Below are 19,286 nucleotides of genomic sequence, written 5' to 3' on the forward strand. Positions count from 1 at the left end.
GTCTTAGCTGTAATGTCTGATATGTTTTTGCAAATTATTGATTTTCTTTTAAACTGAAAAGGAAATACTGAAGTAATACTGAGATAGTGGGCTTTTGCACTATATTTTCATATTCTCTGACATATGTCTTTAAATGTACTGAAAAAAATTTATAACCCTGGTCTTTCTAATGGATCAGTGTAAACCTTGAACACTTAGGTGTTTAAAGACTAGTATTTTATTGACTGTGGACTAAATTACGTATTTATTTCAAATGTGTAATATAAAACACATTAGAGTTTTAATCTTTGAAATCTCTTTCTTGTCCTTTTTATAATAATTTTAGTTAAATGTTCGGTGAAAATAATTTTTAAAAAGGTCCATTGCTCACTTAAAGGAAATAGGTGTCTGGAATCTTGGTTATGTACTTAGTCGTCTTTATCTCGTGAGCTAGTTGCTGTGATATATGGCGTATTGAATATTTTTTTTTTTTTTACTCTTTAATCCAGTAAATGTGGAGGGTAACTAAATATGCCCAAAGTGGAGTTCTTTACTTTTTATGTGTTTCTCCAAGAGGCAGTAAATAGATAATAGCTCATTGAAAGAAGGTTAAAAAGAACTGCCTTGGACATGTCAGTTGGTGGGGGATGTAAGGAGTGTGTCTCTTTCTGTATCTTTTTTTTTTTTTTTACCTTTCTTATTGAAGAATAAGTACCCAGGATATTTGCTGTGTACAATTAGACCATGCTCAATTTCAGTAACAAAATTAAATCTAACTGCATTAATATTTTACTCCTTTTTCCATCCTTTGTGTGCTTGTTTCTGATGGACTGTATTCAGCTTGGTAAATACGTGAATCTGCAAAACCTGGAGCATTCTAATGCTGTTCCCAAAAGGAAATGAATATATTGGTGTAGGTTCAGTAAAGCCTACATTTGTAATGCTTTGTTGAACCAGAACATAGTAAACCTTTTGCACTTTGAAAAGGAAATGAAATAGGCAACAAAGTAAATTTTCAGAAATTGCACAAAGTCCTAAAATTTCACCAAATTGCAGGCAATCGTGTATCCTTGCAGGATTTTGTTGTGGTTATCAAGGTCTGCCAAGTCTTCTGCTACATAGCTGGGCAAGCTGGCTTTTTTTAGTTGTTTGCATTCCTCTCCCTCTTCTTTAACATCATATTCTGTGTAGTGATATTCTGTACTTTTGAACTTGTTCCTCATTTGCTTGTAGTAATTAAATAAAAAATAAGATCTCATATTGTATTTTCACAATAAAGTATTGTGAAAAGTGGTTGCAATATTGATATGTGCATTGGGCATTTTGTATTTTAGATTGAAATCTTCTGAGAAATGTTCTGTGATTTTTTTGAGACTTGATACACTTGTATGGAATACTTGGTTCTTTAGGGTTACCTCTGTACATAGGAGGGAGGTTGTTTGATGAGATCAGAAGCAAACCGGTATGAGCAAAGTTCTCAATGTCTTCGTACTCAGCAGATTTGTCAAAGGCTACAGTACCACAGCATAGAACAGAAATCCCGGTCTGTAAAGATTCTCAGAGCAACCATGAAAGAGATGAGCTCTTCACATTTTGAGATTGGGAACCTGCACACATCTTCTGACAGACTGATCCTCCTCCTCTGTTCAAGAGCTAAAAGCACCATAGACATTTCAGCTTGATGGAACTGTTTGTGATGCTGTATCAGAATATTTCTTGGAATTTTTCTGTGATTCAGCATTTTTTTAGTTGTTGATTTTGGATATTTTTTAACCCAAGGAAAATGATCCCTATTCTCAGTGTTTCATATTAGTTAGTTGTGGGAAACTTTGATTCTGACAGTTATGAAGAGAATGGAAGGTATGTGCTGAATGGATGTCTGGATTCCTTTCCTTAAAAAAAATATTTATGTAACTATGCCAATTATCTCAGGTGCCCAAAATGATTGTGAGACTTTGAATGCAACTTCAGTGTTACTTAAGTATATTTACAGACATTTAGTATAAGAAACAAATTTATAGAATACTGCCTGTTATGTTATGCTAGTGGCATAATAGTTTCTGACCTATAATTGAGGACAGTGGGGAAGAACCCTTTCAGCCCTTTCTTACACTTCCATTACCACAGGTACACACTTTGAATAAATTGGTCTTCCCTGATTACATTATTTGCTTTTTTATTACTATTTTTTACTGCATTTTTTCTGTTTCTCTTTGTAGTAATTGTAGTTCTTGCTTGAACTATAGGCATGTTTTAATTTACTACTGATATGAAAGTTGAATATGAAATATGAATCAGTTGTCAATTTTTTCCAGTTTTGATAGTTTCATGTGCAACTCGTGTTTGTAGGTATCAGCAGTACCTGTTACAGCCCACAAATATCCTTTGCAGTGTGCTTCAACTGCAATCCTTATAGATTCCTACAGCTGTCATGAATGTAGGAAAATTAATTTCAGTAAAAATATAACAGTGGCCACATTTTTTTCATGATGGAAGTAGTTTTGGTGTATGATAGCCAGTGTGGCCACTGTCTGTCTTGTCATCCAGCATGTCATTTTTTCTGAGCCGAATGGTTTAGTGTGTTATCTAGATGTTGAAATCTGTGGATTTCACAGAAGAGAAGAATGTTTAAAAGTTAGTGTGGTGTATTTCTTGTAGAATTCTGTTTCTAATAACTTGGTTAATTAATCTTGGATTACAATTACTGTTTGCACTGTAGTTACAAGGCTCCAATTCTACTAAGCAGAGAGGACTGAGAAAATGGGCTTGCCTTGTTTATTTTTTAAGCCAGTAGCCACACAAAGCATAGAATACTGTGCATACAGATGCGAACCTTTTACAGTTTATTCTTCTTTCCCTGATTTTAAGTTTGAGAGCCTTATTTCAAGACATCACAGGTTCCTTGTCATCTTGTGGATTTCAGCCCTGCTTTCCTATGTACTGTCTCTTCACATCCTTTTGTTTCAGGGATTGACTGCAGCTTGCATCCCTACTTATTTTGGAGGCTGTTGTTTGTGTCAGCTGCTCTTAGTTTTTCTCCGCAACAAAGCCTTGGTGTAGCCTATTTTCTACCTGCCCCATCCTCTCTTTTATTCCCCTACCTTTCTTTTAAATGATCCTTCTCCTGATTTTTGATTCAGCAGCTGTATGTGTAATCGTTCCAGGCACTGATGTTGCCGCTCAGACTGTTTCTTTCCTTACTGGTTTGGGTCCTTAAATTTTTGTTGCACACCTTTTCCTTGTGTCTGCTTGTCCCACCTCTTCCTACTAATGCTTAAAATTTACCAATAGCCTGATTTTTTTTAATGTGCAATACCATCATCTTAGCAGACATGTTCCTGTATGTGAGCTAGAAATCTGCCTTATGCAAGCAGCTACAGCAGGTGATGTCAGAGAGATTATTTCCCTGAAGCAGCAGGTCATTGGGAAATCCAAATTTTCCCAAGAGGCTGATTTTGAATTCTCTATCTTGCACCAAAATCCATAGCTCTTAGCACATTCCTTGATAAGCTCAGTTGTCTCATACCATTAGTTCTCAGGTTATCACATACCAGCCTCAAAAATGCTGTTGAATGAGGGTTAGACTTCTCTTTATATTTGATCTCTGTATTTGTTTTCCAAGATTAAACGGTCAGGGTATTAGTTTTCCTTGCTTAGTTCTCCCGGAAGATTACTGAATGGTATTTTCTACCAGCTCTGGATTTGCATGGGATCTGGAAAGGTCTGTTCCCTTATTGCTGGAGAGAGGGCTGGTTTATGATGGTGAAGATCTGGATGCATGGTGATATTTATCGCAAAATGAAAGGCTGTTGACATCCCTAAGTTTACTTGAATGTTTTTTACTAGAACTACAAACTTGTGCGTGTATGTATGTTTATAAAATTGGTTTTGAAACTACTTCATAAGCAAGGCTTTAACAATTGTGCTCCATAGAATTTGAAAGGGATGATGGAATCTAGCTTTCTCAGCTGCTGACTTGCACTTCAGGCACTCTTTGGATGCTTGGCTGCTGTAACATACTTTCTGACTGCAGTAAATTACTGAAACTTCAGAAGTCTTGAGCTGTGAGCTGTAAGTCTTCTTCCATGTGACTGCTCACACGTCATTATGTGGTCAACATTGGGGTGTCCCATTTGTGTGCTAGGCTTATGTCCATTGTGTGAAGAGCAGCTGCTGCTTTGTATTATTCAGGAAAAAAGGTGGCAGGAGAGATCAGAAGCCTGCTGATCGTTGTGACCTGCTTCCTGCCTGTGGTTTAGGAGAAGGGGAGAAAAATGACAGCACAAAGGAGGTCACTGATCAGCTAAAGATTCTGGCCTGTAGGTGGTGGCTGGGCATTTTGGTATTTCCACATCCTGAGTCAGTACCCTAATTAATCCTGCAAAATTCTTCAAAATAAGAGAAGCCAAAACTGAGGGCAATATTTGATGAAATGACGTGGTGCTGCTTAGCTTTACAGACTATAGCTTGGTTTCGGGGTGGAGTTTTTTGAACCTAGATGTGTTTATTACACACTAGAGGAGCAGGAACAAGGCATCAAATAGCAATTCAGATCAAGACCTGTTCCTCAGAGTTTAATTTGCAAGAAGCTAAAGAACAAATAAAGTAAAAATGCTTGGTATTAGTCACTTGAAACAGTCAGGGCTTCTGTGGTACAGGAAAGGAAAGGGGATGTCTCTTTTGTAAGTTCTCCCCAGGGTTCAGAGAAGGAGGGGGTGAGTACATCTTCCTACTTCCTTCTCTTTTTTTCTCTATTTTCTTTATATTCTATTTTATTCTGTTACCTTGAGGTGATTTGTGATTTTTTACATACTGGCTCCTATTTCTGTTTAGTCATGGGGTTTTAACTTTCTGCTCCTTTATTACACTGCTCTACAGCTCCCAGTATTTGTTTTATCAGTTTTCTTCAGAAAGCCTTTCGTTGAGGCTTGGTCCAGATGTGGTGACACTGTTGTCTTATTAGAGTAAGGTCTGAGTTAGGTGATGAAGAAATTGTCTGCTTCTGTTGTAACATTACTTTTAACAGGGTTGTGGTGTGTTGATCTTGGATATTGACTACAAGTAGCAGTTAGTACTTGACAGCTTAGTGTAGCACCTTAGTATTTTGTATGACTTCCAGCTGAACTGGTGTGAGAGCAGTGGCATAGTCATTTTTATTGAAAATCAGTAGCAATATAAAGTTTTTAATTTGTATTAATCTGGAAGGAACAAGAACTCTGTGGTTAAAGTTCCACATTTCAGACCTGTGGTTTTGAACCTGTTTTTTTTCCTTTATTTAATCTTTGGTCTTGTACAGATGTTAATGCTCGCAAGCTGTCTCCATGTTTGGAAATTATTTGGCTGCTATTATTTCTCTTTCATTTTTGTTGATGCATTTTGTTGTTATCTAGTGGGAGTAAGGAAGAAAATATGTCTGCAAACATGTGAGGGTAGAATGTCTCATCAGTGCAAGAGTACCTAACATTTCTGGATGAAAGAGAATGTAATGTAACAGCCAAAACCAAATGTTTAATTTTGAACCAAGTTATTGCAGGGAGGTTTTATTCAGGAAAAGCAGGCTTTGGAGAAATTTGACAGAGGAGAAAATAATAGGAAGAGATTTAAAGGCATTTGGAAGTACTCCATTTTGTTCAAGCACTGAGGGTGAGAGTTTGGCATCAGGAGGCAATGTTGGTCTGTCTTGAATGTTGTCTATTTCGCTCCTAAAAATATAGACTTTTCTAATTGCTTGTTTTTGGTTTTGGGTAACTGTTTCTATGGAAAAAGTCCGATATTCCTACAGTGAAAATTTACTTTCAGAAGCTTTTCCTTTTGAGCAGCAGATCTGGTGCAGTGGAAAATTGTGTTGGGATAATAGCAGTGCAACAACTTTTGAGATGTCTTTGTAAGCTGTCTTAGAGCAGCTGGCACCTGAACTGCAACATAAGAGCTCAGAATAAGGAGCATCTTCCTAACATATTTACAGAAGCATGTGTTCTCTGAAATACTCTTGGGGTTTTAAAAGAAGGGTTTTAGAAAATCCCCTTTCATCCTCTTTCCTGTTCTGTGAAAGGTATTTCTCTCTTGGCTTTGTGACCCTCTCCATCCACTGGGGAATTAACAATAGCTAACTGCTGTAATTGTGTAGCAGAGCACTCACAAGTACAATTATTTGGAAGAGGTCCTCATTTAAACTGGAGGAAGATACGTAGGAAATAATTTGATTGAAATAAATGAATGTTACCACCAATCCAGACCAAAAATGTGGTCTTGGTTTTAAATTTAACTAAAGTTATAGGACAAGTAATTTTGAAACCTGTTTTGTTTGGGTAACTTTGAGGGATAGCGTCTGCTCTGTGTTAGTGTTTTGGGAGCAATAAGAGAGGATTCCTGTATTGACTCTGAAGTGCTATTAGATGGAAGAACAAATAATTTTACAGGGAGAGACTGGGGTTGCCATTTCTTGTCTTATACTTTCTTGGTTAGCACAGCAGTCAGTGTGACTGATGAGAGACTTGTGAAGCTGCAGAATTCACTCGCATCTCATAAAAGATCCAAGAGTGTTTCTTTATTTAAATTGTGCTTTTGCTTGGTACATGTCCTATCAGGAAATTAAAAGCATAGCTCTCTGAGTTACTATCTCGTGTTCCAGTCTTTTTCAGGAAGATGTACAGATTTATACAGGAATAAATGTAATACTATTAGCTGTCTCTTAATGAAATCTAATACAGCATCTTTCAAGCTGCCTCTTTGGTTACATGCCTAAGCACAGAATCAAGAATGGTATCTTACGTCCAGTGATTATTTTTACCTGTACTTTTCAAAGACCCTGCTTCTAGAAAGCAGCTTTTTGCCTGAGAAACTCTCCTAGATATTAGAAATAGGTGTTCATTAACCCCAATTCTGCTTTGGAGCTTTGCCTTGAGATCAAAATTGAGAAGTATCTTCCCCTCCGCCCCCCCTCCACTGCTGCATGCATCCTTTCATATTGGATCAAAATTTTGATCCAGGTGACTTTGTAAAAAAAATCCAGAAATCTAAGAATTTATTCAGCATTCAAAATAACAGTAAGCTGGACAGTTTATGGGAGCAGAGTCTGAACAGGACCTTTAAATTATTTAGTACTCTGTGAACTAGAAAGTTTAAAATTATTATAACAATTAAAATTGTTTTCTCATTTTCCTACTGTTATGGGGTAGATTGATGAGGCGATTTTTAGAAAAGCAAATGATAAATTGCTTAAGACTGTAGAGTGAATTTTGTCTAGGAATGGACAATATATTCTTTTTTTTCCCCCCCTTAAAACTTTGGAAATAAGTGGGTTTTTGAACTGAACAAACATCTCTTCCTCTTTCTAGTTAAAAAGTGAATATATGATTTTTCCTTTGGGGAACAGAAGGTCAGCGGTTCAGTTTTATTTTCAGCATTTTATAGACAGTTTAAAGTGAAATCCCCTGAAAAGTAGGTAGCGGTGTTTCAAGGGATTAGCAGTAAAACGTAGCAATCCTCAGTGATTCTGAGCTTTGTCCTTCTGTGCGAGATCAAGGTTAAACTTCTTATGTCTGAGGACTGTTCTTTGTTTATACAATACATAAATGTACTAATACTTCCAGAGAAGTGTAACTCCTGCAGACCATTGAATGTTTGAGCTATGGGTAAAGAAGCAGCAGTGAAGCAAATCTTTCAAACACTTTATTATTTGGAATCTTGAAAGAAATTCAAGGATGTCTCCTTTATAAAATCTTACGGTGTTCACCATGTCCTGAGTGGCTGACTGGTTTAATGTTGAGAAGGAAGGTTTATTGATAGTAGGGATGAAAGTCTGTGAACAGGGGTACACTTAATTTGTTCTTTCATAGAGCATGTATCACCAGTCTGTCATAGAGCTAAGTTTACCTAAATGTCCTCTCAGCAGAGCATCTGGTTTTATTTTCTGACCTTATGTGCTTGGCTCCGTCCTACTCTGTTTTTGTAAAGAACTGTGGAGACATTGTTAGGTGTGAAATCATTTGTAATTTTGTCTTATGTAGACACTTAAGGTGTGTTTTATTCTTCCTTGAGTTTCTCTTCTCTTCTCTTTTATCTTGTTTATTTTTGGTTTCCTGTGTTTCTCAACAGAGAGGTAAACTTAAATGCTGTCTGCCTGGAGTGGAGTGAGAGCCATGCAGAGCAACAGCAACAAACATTAAGCTTATCTGTGTCTCTGACTTTGCAGAAACACTGTAACAGCCATAAACCACCACAGAGATGTAGTCATTAATCATTGCTGCTGTTTTAGAGGTGAGATGAGGTCTCTTTTCCAAAAGTTTTCTTTAGGGCTGCAGAGTTTATTAACTGCATCATTTTTCTGGAACTGCTTTTATAAGAATTCAGGAAAAGGTGGGCCAATGCTGTTTTCTGGCCCTCTTGCTGTGTCTAAATGGGAGGCAGTTTGAGATTCTGTTGTGTTTACTCTGCAGCCAAGAAAGATGGGCCAAAAAATCTACCACCTTCCTGTTTGTCTCGTGTTTGCAGTTAAAAGGTATGAAGATGTTCTCTCTGCACAGTCTGGGTTTTCCCGCTGCAGTCTAGAATGTACCATTGTTGTTGATTGCCTTCAAATAAAGCAAGAAGACTTTTTGCACTAACAGTGAAAATAGTCACCACAGGTTGGGTCATTCACAGTTGCTGCATCTGCATTAGGCTGCTGATGGAGGCAGAAAAAAAACTTTGCAGCTGGTGCCTGTACTTGCCTGAGCCCTGCCTGCTGCTGGGGATTGCAGCAGCAGGTGCAGGAAAGAGAGGCTGAGGGCAGATGGCACAAGCACAGGGAGGGTAAAGGCTGGAGGAAGGTCTTGCTAGGAAGTGGGATATTAGCCAACTGCCTGTCATTGGAGTTGCTTTATATTCAGACATTTTTTTCTCATCTTTCAATAAAATAAAATCAGCAAAGATGACAGTTCACATATCTTGTGTTTTCTGGTAAGTATATGATAAAAGGGAATGAAAAGATGTATAGTCTTCATGATATGGGGAAATACCTTCTTCCAAAACTACTGTTTGAGATCAAACAGTAAAAATCCTCTCTTAGAGTTGTTTTTTGGGTTGTTTTTGCTTGGTCTCTAGAAGGTTGCCAGTCCTGTCTGTTAATCTTTGTCCTGTCTTCTGAGTGACACACAGATACACGTTTCCTAAAAACTACACATGCCCCAAACAAATTGAAACACGTTTGGTTTTCTTAATCCCTTAAGGTTGTCCTCCCTTATTTATGGAAAGATTTGAGCTAGATTTTTCTTACAAGCCCTTTGCCTTATTTGTTGGTGACTATACTAAGCTTAAAGATGTGATGAAGTGTTTTCTCTGTAATTTCTATTACTGTTGCTAGCTATCTTCTAAGCATAAGTAAGTTATAAGGCTTGTAGGTAGTACTGTGTAACTGTAACATGAGCTGCTCTAATACCAGCTTGTTCCTGTAGAATACCAGCTTTTTGTCCTTTGAAATAGAACTTTAAATTTAAATCATCTGTCAGATGCTGAAAACAAACACTGTCTTCTTTATAACATGCATACTGTTCCAAAAAAGGCTATAGAAATATCCTTTTCAAGTAAAGCATCAAAAGAGTTTTAAAAACTCAGCTTCCTGAAACAGCAGGGCACTTATCACGTAAATAGAAAAGATTGTACTTAGTATTATGTGTTTTAAAGTCTGCTGCATTGATTAAGCATTTGTATCTTGAACTGCACCAGATGAGGAAATTTTGTGGTATAGCAGTATTTCTAATGAAAATCTTAAAAAATACTGAATTGGAAGGGTTAGCTTGTGTGAAAGTCACAGCATGAAACAGGAGTGAATAGCACATAAAATTAGAGTGGTATTGCATGATTAGCAGGCCAGAACTCAGATTTGTATTATTCCGATGTTGCAGCAGCCTGGATGGCTTTCTCTTTGTGCCACCAGGGAGTTAGCAGCCTAAAATATCCACTAGTTTTCATAGAATCATAGAATATTTAGGGTTGGAAGGGACTTCAAAAGGTCATCTAGTCCAACTCCTCCTCCAGTGAGGAGGGCTGTCTTCAAGAAGATGAGGTTGCTCAGAGCCCTATCTAATCTGACCTTGAATATTTTCAGGGGTGGAACATCTTCCACATCTCTGGGCAACCTGTTCCAGTGTTTTACCACTCTCATTGTAAAAAAAAAATCAAAAAAAAATCTTCCTTATATCTAGTCTTAATCTACCGTCTTTTAGTTTGAAACCATTACCCCTTGTCCTATCCCAATAGACCATGCTGAAAAGTCTGTCCCTGTCTTTCTTATAGGCCTTCTTTTATGCTATAAAGTTGTCTCTTCTCCAGGCTGAACAACCCCAACTCTCTGAGCCTGTCTTCATAGAAGAGGTGCTCCAGCCCACTGATAATCTTGGTGGCCCTCCTTTGGACCTGCTTGAACATGTCCATGTCTTTCTGTGTTGAGGGCCCCAGATCCAGATGCAGTATTGTGGGTGGGGTCTCACCAGAGCAGAGAAAAGGGGCAGAATCACCTTTGACCTGTGTCCATGCTGCTTTTGATGCAGCCCAAGATGCAGTTGACTTTCTGGGCTGCAAGTGGACATTGCTGGGTCATGTCCAGGCTTTCATCTACCAGTGCTCCACAGTCTTTCTCTGTAGGGTTGCTCGCAATCCTTGCATCCCCGAGCCTGTACTTACGTGGAATTGCCCTGACCCAGGCACAGTACCGTGTACTTGGCCCTTTTGAACCTCTTCAGGTGCCCATGGGCCCAGTTCTTGTCATGTCCCTCTGGATGGCATCCCATCCTTCAGTTTTGTCAGCCGTAGTTTGGTGTTATAAGTAGACCTGCTGAGGATGCACCCTGTCTGTGTCACCAGTGAAGACATTGAACAGTGCTGGTCCCAGTATGGACTCCACTTGCCACTGATCTCCATCCAGACACTGAGCCATTGATCAGTGTCTGGATATGCTCTGGATGTGGCTATCCAGCCAGTTTGTCATCCACTGAGTAATCTATACATCAAATCCATATCTCTTCAGTGTCGAGTGAAGGGTGTTGTGGGGGACTGTGTCAAAGGTCTTACTGGAGTCCAAACAGAAATCGGTAGCCTTTCCCTTATCCGCAGTTGTAGTCACTCCACCATAGAAGGCTGCTAAGTTAGTCAGGTAGGGCTTGCATTTGGTGAAGCCACTTTCTCACATAACAATTAGCAATTTTATTCCTATTTGATGTTTTCAAAAGTCTTGTGTTTTGTCTTGCAACTTTTGACATTGTATGCCTCAAATTATGAAGCTGTATTAGTCTGAATAATGGGCAGCTCTGACTGTGAGGTGACTTGAACTTGTTCAGAGGATGGCAACAAGGCTGGTGAGGAGCTTGGAATACAATTCCTGTGAGGAATGACTGAGGGACCTGGGTTTGTTTGGCCTGGAGAAAAGGATACTCAGGGGTGACCTTATCACTCTCTGCAACTTCCTGAAAGGTGGTTGTAGTCAGGTGGGGGTTGGTCTCTTTCTCCAGGCAGCAACTGACAGAACAAGAATACGGAGTTTTAAGCTGCACCACGGGAAGTATAGGTTGGATATTAGGAAAAAGTTTTTTACTGTAAGACTGATAAAGTACTGGAATGGTCTGCTCAGGGAGGTGGTGGAGTCACCATACCTGGATGTGTTTAAAAAAAGACTGGATGTGGCACTCTGTGTCCTGGCTTAGTTTGAGGTGTTAGGGCATGTGTTGGGACTCGATGATCTTGAAGGTCTCTTGCAACCTAGTGATTCTGTGTTTGAAAGTTTGGCTTTCAAGAAAGGAAGAAAAAATGTGTGCTGGAAAATTAACCTCACTGCATTCACTGTGCTTGGCAGCCTCTTCTTTTGAGGGCATTCCTACTGGTCTTGTACAACAGACACCTGTGCTGCACCTTCCTGCTGAAGTGGAGGCTGGAGAGCTGGAAAAACCTACAGCCATCAGATATTGACATCAGTAAGAATCTGGACTGCAAGCAAAACATAAATGGCTCTTGCTGAGGAGATACAGCCTTTTTGTTTAAAACTTTCTTTTCCTTAAATGTTGAGTTTACATTGAAGAGGCCATTTGAAGCAGTCCCTGCTTGCTTGTTTCATTTGAGCAGACTCATTCATGTGATAGACATGATGAAAGCTTTGGATGAGAAATTTTTTTAAAAACATTATTTTAGATAAACACGCAAAGATTTCGTTTTTGTTGAATGGTAAAGTGCTGTTCCGACTCTTTAGCAGGACAGATGTATTACTGGGTGTTTCTAACATATATTCCTCTTTTTTTTTTTTTCTTTGTCTTTTAAAAAGACTTCTAAGCCACTTACAAGACAAAAAAAAAATGTGCTTAAGTTTTGTGTTCTGTTGGAGCTATGCGGAAATTCGTTACCACTAAACTGGTCTTGAGGTTTCCTGTTTGCAGTTGTTCTGCAACGTGAGATACAAGGTGCCAGCACATAGCTGCAGCTGCATTAGAGGTTAGGGTATCAGATATGTTGTGGGGTCAGGAGAGGCCAACCTTTCCGAACAGTTCTCAAAGGTCTTTGGCTGCAGAAACAAACCTCAGCCCTCACACCACTCTGCCCATAAACAGTGGCAGGCCACACCAAGGGACAGGGTCTGAGGTGTATAGGTAGCAATGTCAAGTTAGTTAGTACAACTCTAGATTAATGATTAGTTATGAGTGATCCTTCACTATTTTTGGAGATATACCACCTGGTTATGTTAACAAGAAGTGTCATCTAAAAGCCCCATCCTTTCTTGTGCCTGTAGAAGGGGACTGTGGCAGGGCTGTCCTGGTGCCATTAAGTGTTGCACCGGCCTGGATTGCCCTCACCCTTTCATCTGTAATTATGCCTTTCTGCTTGTTTTTACATTTTTTTTCCCCCTAAGTGACTTGAAAGCAAACCAAGTGCTTTTTGCACTTTAGAGCAAATGTCCTGGTGCTGCCAGGAAAGCTCATGGCAGCTACTGAACCTGCCCTTGAGTCACTCCTACATTGTGGCTGGGGCTGTCCCTCAGCTGATTGTTAAATCTGTCCAACTTGGATGGGTAGGCCTAAACCAGGATCTCAAAAGAAGTTGAAAAAAAAATTAGTGAACAGCTAAAACTGTAATAGCTTTGTGGATGTTTCTGATACCTTGGGGTGTATTTGAATATTAAAAATGTTTTAAGTTTTCTTATTACTTTTATATGCTAATTAATGACAAAGAAGAAAATGGTTGTCTCTGTAAAATAATCCCATAAGTAGAAATAAGAGTTAAACTTTTTTTCCTGCATCATGTGCAGTCAACTTAATATTCTATCTAATTCTGTACTTATTCTTTTGCTAATATTTAAATTACTGCAATGCAGTTTTAATACCATTTTTATAGTTCTTGATGAGCTGAATTTTACTTTATTCAGTACTTTCAGTTTGCATTTCTGGACTTGAGCTTATTGCTATCAGGTTTTCCTTTTCACAGAAAGGACCAGGGAGAGGGGACACAGAAAACCTCTCAAGCTTTTTACCTCCTCTTTTAACAGGTTATTTTTTTAACCAGTTCTTTTGTAAATGCTAAATTGTGAGAGTAGGTTGCAAATTGTGATAAAACATTCCTCCTTTGCAGTGGATTGATTTATTTATATCTTTGTTCACATTTATTTTTCACAGCCTTCCACTCATCTTTGCTTTCAGTTTTGGAAGACTGACCCCTTAAAATACAGACAGCAGCATCTATTGATTGTGACTGTGTCTTCAGTTTGCACATCAAAGTAAATTAGATAATAATTACTTGCACTTACTCAGCTATCGCTTTTAGTTCTGTAATCAATGCATCCTAATGAGTCCTAATAGTGAAATACTCCAAATTAATTGTGAAGTTTGTGCTAAAACAGTCAACTATTTTAGGTTGCCTGGGTGTGGGGGGCTTTTTTGCTCTGGTATTGGTTTGGCACCCTAGAACCACATAGCTGGGTGATGAATGCTTGTTCACTACAGCGATTTAGTTAACTTCCTTTAAAAGAGAGAGAGAGTAGTCTTATGGTAGTTTTTGATGCAGTGACCTCTTTCTGAAGAAATGTGTCTCTTGGGGTGGGTTGACACACATTATATGAAGTATTAAAGTGTTAAACTGCAAAAGCAGTTAGACAAAGTGGCCTTTATGTGATCCGTCTCTATTTGTCCAAGCACCAGTAAATAGCCCAAGTAACAAAGCATGGAAAGGGTTTTACTGGTTATAACAAAGGTTATAATTATAACAGCTGGTTATAATTTGGGTCAGTTTGTTTATTCTTTTTGTACCTCTGCATTTTGAGATTTCCTTGTAACAGTCATTAAGAATATGTCTTCCTTGGTTTAGGTTAACTTTGGCCTTTGAATGGAGGAGATATTTTCCTATTTCTTCAAACACGTTCTACTGGAAATGCTAAAAGTAGATCCAAAAGGTGTATTATTTCTCACAAGTGTTTGAATTCACATTACTGGTTCTTTTTATAGCCTTCTGAGTTCTGTCTTTGTGGTAGTGTTTTACTGGTCCTTGAGAACTGAACAGAACAATTTCAGATGTAAAGATGGGTTTTTTTAAAATGTTTCTGTATGTCAAAACTATTCATGTAGGCTGATGTAAGAAAACTAACCACACACCCACACCTGAAACAAAGAAAAAACCTGTAGGTGAAAACAATACTTCAAATTTCCTGAAACTGTAGGCAGACTAACCAGAGATTGCATCATCATAAACAAGAAAGCTTCAGATGAAGTGATCTAATAGAAGTTATTAATTGCAGAATACAGTAAGCACATCCAGGTACTATGAAACCAGTCTGTATGAACCCAGACTTTAAAAAATTTATTTTCTGCAACTGTATTACCTTAGAGAACCAAATATTGCCTGTTTGCCATAGCTTATGAAAGATTAATCAGTTGGGCATTAACCAGATAGCCAGCCTGTCAGCAGCAAATGCTGCATTGTTCAAAACACATCTTGATTTTTCAGAGTTTGGGAACAGGAGGAGAGGTTGTTCAGCCTTCAAATCTTAGAGTAAACCATGATATACCATTAGTTAGTTTTCCATTCTTCCAATGTAATTAACTAAATACCATATAGTAATTATATTTTACTTAATATTTTATAGCAGTTAGCTGTGTTGTGTACATCAGTGTCATGTAAAAGCCTCTGTATCAATTCTGTCCCTTTTTTTCAGTGTATCTTAGGAAGACATCTAATTCCAGAACAGTCTATTATATCAATCAGCACTGCCTATTATTAGAACTTTTGCTTGTTCCCTTGGTGAGGGATTAAATTTCAAGCATTACTGTCAGTCATTTTTTAGTCATGTTTCTTTTTGCTAAACAAATTGTGAACAAGGAGAGCAACTGCTTCCTTTTTCACTGCATTTTTACCTTCTGTTTGCACTGTCCTAACTAAACCTGTGACGTAACTGTGAGCCTTCCTCTTCAGGGCAAGAAGAAAATGCTTCTTTTCTACCACTGGACCAGGGCATTAAAGCAGTCATAGTGTTAACTTGTGTCAGTTTGTAGGAGATGATTCCAGTTCAGGTGGCATGCTGATAAGAGTCCTTTCCTATTTGTTGTTGTGGGAGAAATATATTAGTCGTATATGGGAAAGGGGAGAGAATGAGGATTGGAATCCCAGCCTGGTAAAAAGAGAATGGGGTCTGCATAACAAATCTTTGTATTTTGGTATTTAAAAAGACACCATATGAATAAATCTTTCACATGAAGAATCAGTAGTAGGTTTACAAGCTTGTTAAAGCAACTTCTCTTAAGTTCCTCTATGTTTAAATTTCCATCATCTCAAGTATTACTTGCATGGTTCAGTTTTAAGCATGGCTTCAAAATGGCATAGGTGTTTCTTTGTTTCTTTTTTTTTTTTGTCATTGCTAAGTTGTTGGATTGTTGATAGTTTATTGAACACAACCTTTTCCTTTCTGGACTTTCTTCTCATAAAGTCATACAGAAGCTACAGTACTAGATATTCCACCATTGCCTGCATTTATTCTGCCATATGGTTAGTTAGTGTTCCTCACCTGTCTGAGCAGACTTTCAGTACAGCCGTAACTGTCTTGACTTTGGCTGAGTTTTTGCTCATTGCCTTCTTGGCTGGGCATTTTTTCAGTTTTTGCCCTCTCTCCCAAGGACAATTTTGTGTAGAAAAATTTTCATGTGTGCTTCTGCAGTAGGGCAGCTTCCGTTGAAGACAGGACATCCTTTCCTAACAAAACCTAATCTGAGGGGAGGTAATGACGCAGCTGTAAATACACAAGCTCAATCTAAGCTATATGAGTTTTAATATTTCAGCAAAAATACAATAAAATAAATTAGTAAATAAATTGGTAAAATAGTTTTTTAAGACTGTTAGCAGTGAAGGAATTGATGTATTAAAAGGAGTTGGAGTTGTGTATTGGTATTACAACAATTACCTTTAGAAGGTCTGGGTTGTGCTGTTCTGTTTGCTCTCAGTTCATATGATGTCTTCATTTTGGGTTGTTTTTGGTTTTTAAGGTTAGAAGTTGAATTGCCGTAGGAGTAAAGTAAATGACCCTTGATATGGTAAGGCAAAAGCCAGAGTCATGTGAAACAGTATTGCGTGGAAAAAAGACTGTTGCATTTCATGGATTGTATGGAGGAAAGACTGTAATAATTCCTTGCAGAAGTATTTCAGAGCTTTTCACTGGTGCTTTTTAAAGTGTGGAATGTTGTTCTGTCAGGTAGAGAAGACAACTCAGTATTTCAGCACTAGGACTTCTGAGCATTTTGAGAAGAAACTTTCCAGAAAGTTGTACACTTTTAGCAGTAATGGATTTTCATTTTCTAGATGTGAAGGAATCTTACGTTGCCATTAAAATCTTTGGGAGCTGTGGTATCTTTTATTTTGCAGTATGTGAGCAGTACACTAAAGAAATTTCATGCTTTCAGTCCGTGTCAAGTTTTTACGGTACTCTCAGATGATTTGGGAGGCTGTTACCGTGTTTTTGTTTTCCCCCAAATCTCGTTATGTTGTCTGCTTATAGTGTGTTATTTGGCACATGGCTGTGTTGCAGAAGGATTTCAAAACTATTACTTCTACAGTCCCCCTTCTGGGAAACAAATGTGTCCTTATTTACGTACTAAGAAATCTTAGCTTTGCAAATGTCACAGGAGCAGCCATATTGTCCTTGATGGAGACAGTCTAATGATATAATCATAAGGAAATAATTTTAAGACCTTTAATATATTTCCCCACATTAAAAACAAATCAAAACAACAACAAAAAAAGCAAACAACCCCAAAACACCAAATAAAATTCACTCCCACGAAAAGAACAAACCTGAAACTAACAAAATAACCCAACACAACTAAATTGTACACGTGTGTATACAGCTTTAAATGGATAAATGTTTAGCTGCAATTACATTATGCATTTTGACTCTAAATCCTGTCTCCACTTGGGAAGGAAAGCTTGTGCCACTAAACATTTAGTAAAACCTGGACTACTTTACTGAAAGGGGTTATCTGAACATGGTGCTCAGGAAACTTGGCTTCCCTATACCGGAATTCTTCTGCTAAAATTGCATCGTGCAAGGGGTCTGCTTGGGAAATGCCATCATTATTCAGACATGTCTACACTACTGAGAATTTAAGAAATTGAGTAGGTTTGAGCACCCTGTCCTGGTGAGTTTCAGAGGACTACAGTTGAGATTGTCAGCCCTGGTAAATAGTTTCTTCCTGTGTTTCTGTCGTTGCTGTGTGCTTTCCCCCACTGTGGGGTAAGACTTGATGACTATTACAATAGGGGTCAATTCAAATTCTTTTTTTCTTCAGTGGTATAGTAAGAGTTTAACAGTTTTCCACCAGTCACTACTCAAGTATTATTCCTAATGGGGGGGGGGGTTATTATTAATATGCTGTAATACTGACCATTTTAACTTGCCTGTATTGAGAAAATAACATTTGTTAGAAGGGGAGCCTATGTAGTGGGAACATCAACCAACTGCGTTCATGATGTCCTGTTCCTTCATGTTCTCCGTGTCCCCAGGAATAGTAAGAATTGACCATTTTACAATTGCTGAGATAAAATAACCCAACCTAAATTGGAGAGATAGATTATATTGACAACACCAGCCGCCAGAACTTGTTTGATTGCAGTCCCCTGTGGCTACATCAGCTTATCGACCTGTAGGCTCTCTGTCCGTTTTATGTCAGTCAAAAAGCGGGGCAGTTTATTGGAGACTGAGGTCCAAAGTTCAGGCTCTTCTCTGTCATTGTCAGATGGGATTATTATTTTAAGGGGGAAAAATGGTTGAATAGTTACTGACTTACTTCTTGTAAAACTGTCAGTTCCACTGCATAAGTCACAGCCTTTTTGAGCTGTAAGGATTGTGCTTCTCAGTTATTCAAAGCATCATAGCTCCTTTTTAAATTCGTCTTGGGGACCTCAGCCATGCAAATGCATATTTGAATAATGTTTAAATTATTGTATGTTCTTTGTGGTTTTTGATTGGAAAATGAAAACTTAAAGCTGTTCAACTCAGCTTCAGATTTTCAAGGCCTTGGCCGTGAGGGTTGATTTTGCTGGTGCTTGCCAGAGCTTCGCCGTCAAATGGTTTAGCAACCGTAGCTTAGGCCTATATGTTGTTCTCCTGGAAACAAGATTCATGATAAGAGGAGGCTATTAATTTATAATAGGGTCCGCTATTATATTTTATGATTATAGGTGAAATAAGGAAAGCACTTATATTTTCTAGAGTAGATAAGCTGGGTTGTCTGGCATGCAGTTTTCACAGTTTGTACTGTAGCTAAAGGGGGAGGTGTGTATATGTGTTTGTGTGTGTACTTACAGACTGCAGAAGGAGCACTTTTTGGGATATAGGTGATAAAATTTAAATGCTGAACCGAATTTCTAAATGAAGTTTGGTTTTTAATTACCTTTCTGTTACGTAAACTACTAGGTATCAGAGAAGATCAGGTTGTGGACTTCCAAGACCTAGGCAACAGAGTCAAATATTACAGAAATCTTTGGCCATCAATAGTTTGAAGTACTTTTGCACCTTTTTCTACTAATCTGTAGTTTAAATTAAATCTACACCTTTATTTTAAAAAACCTAAAATCTGCTACATTGATTTTCAAATATGTTCTCACCTCCTCCTCTCTCTGTCCTCCTCCACTTCCCTCTTCCCCAACCCCCATGGCAGCAATTAGAACATTTTAGGTGACTTCTCAGAATTTAGAAGGTAAAATCAACATGTCTTGGTTGGCATTATAACATATTTGAATGTCATTGGTACTAGCATTGGACTTTTCCTTGCACGCTATTGTGCTGCCTCACATTGTTCCTGGTAATTGCT

At 38.2% G+C, this 19,286-nt stretch overlaps 1 protein-coding gene across 2 annotated transcripts in view; it reads left to right on the plus strand.

The window, feature by feature from the left end:
* NCK2 (NCK adaptor protein 2) overlaps nucleotides 1-19,286 on the plus strand; it is an 84,584-nt gene that overhangs the window by 33,227 nt on the left and 32,071 nt on the right. The gene's annotated exons all lie outside the window — the stretch shown is intronic.

Source organism: Chamaea fasciata, unplaced genomic scaffold (genome assembly GCF_029207755.1).
Source record: "Chamaea fasciata isolate MVZ Bird 193981 ecotype frontalis unplaced genomic scaffold, bChaFas1.0.hap1 SCAF_2, whole genome shotgun sequence".
Classification (NCBI taxonomy): domain Eukaryota; kingdom Metazoa; phylum Chordata; class Aves; order Passeriformes; family Sylviidae; genus Chamaea; species Chamaea fasciata.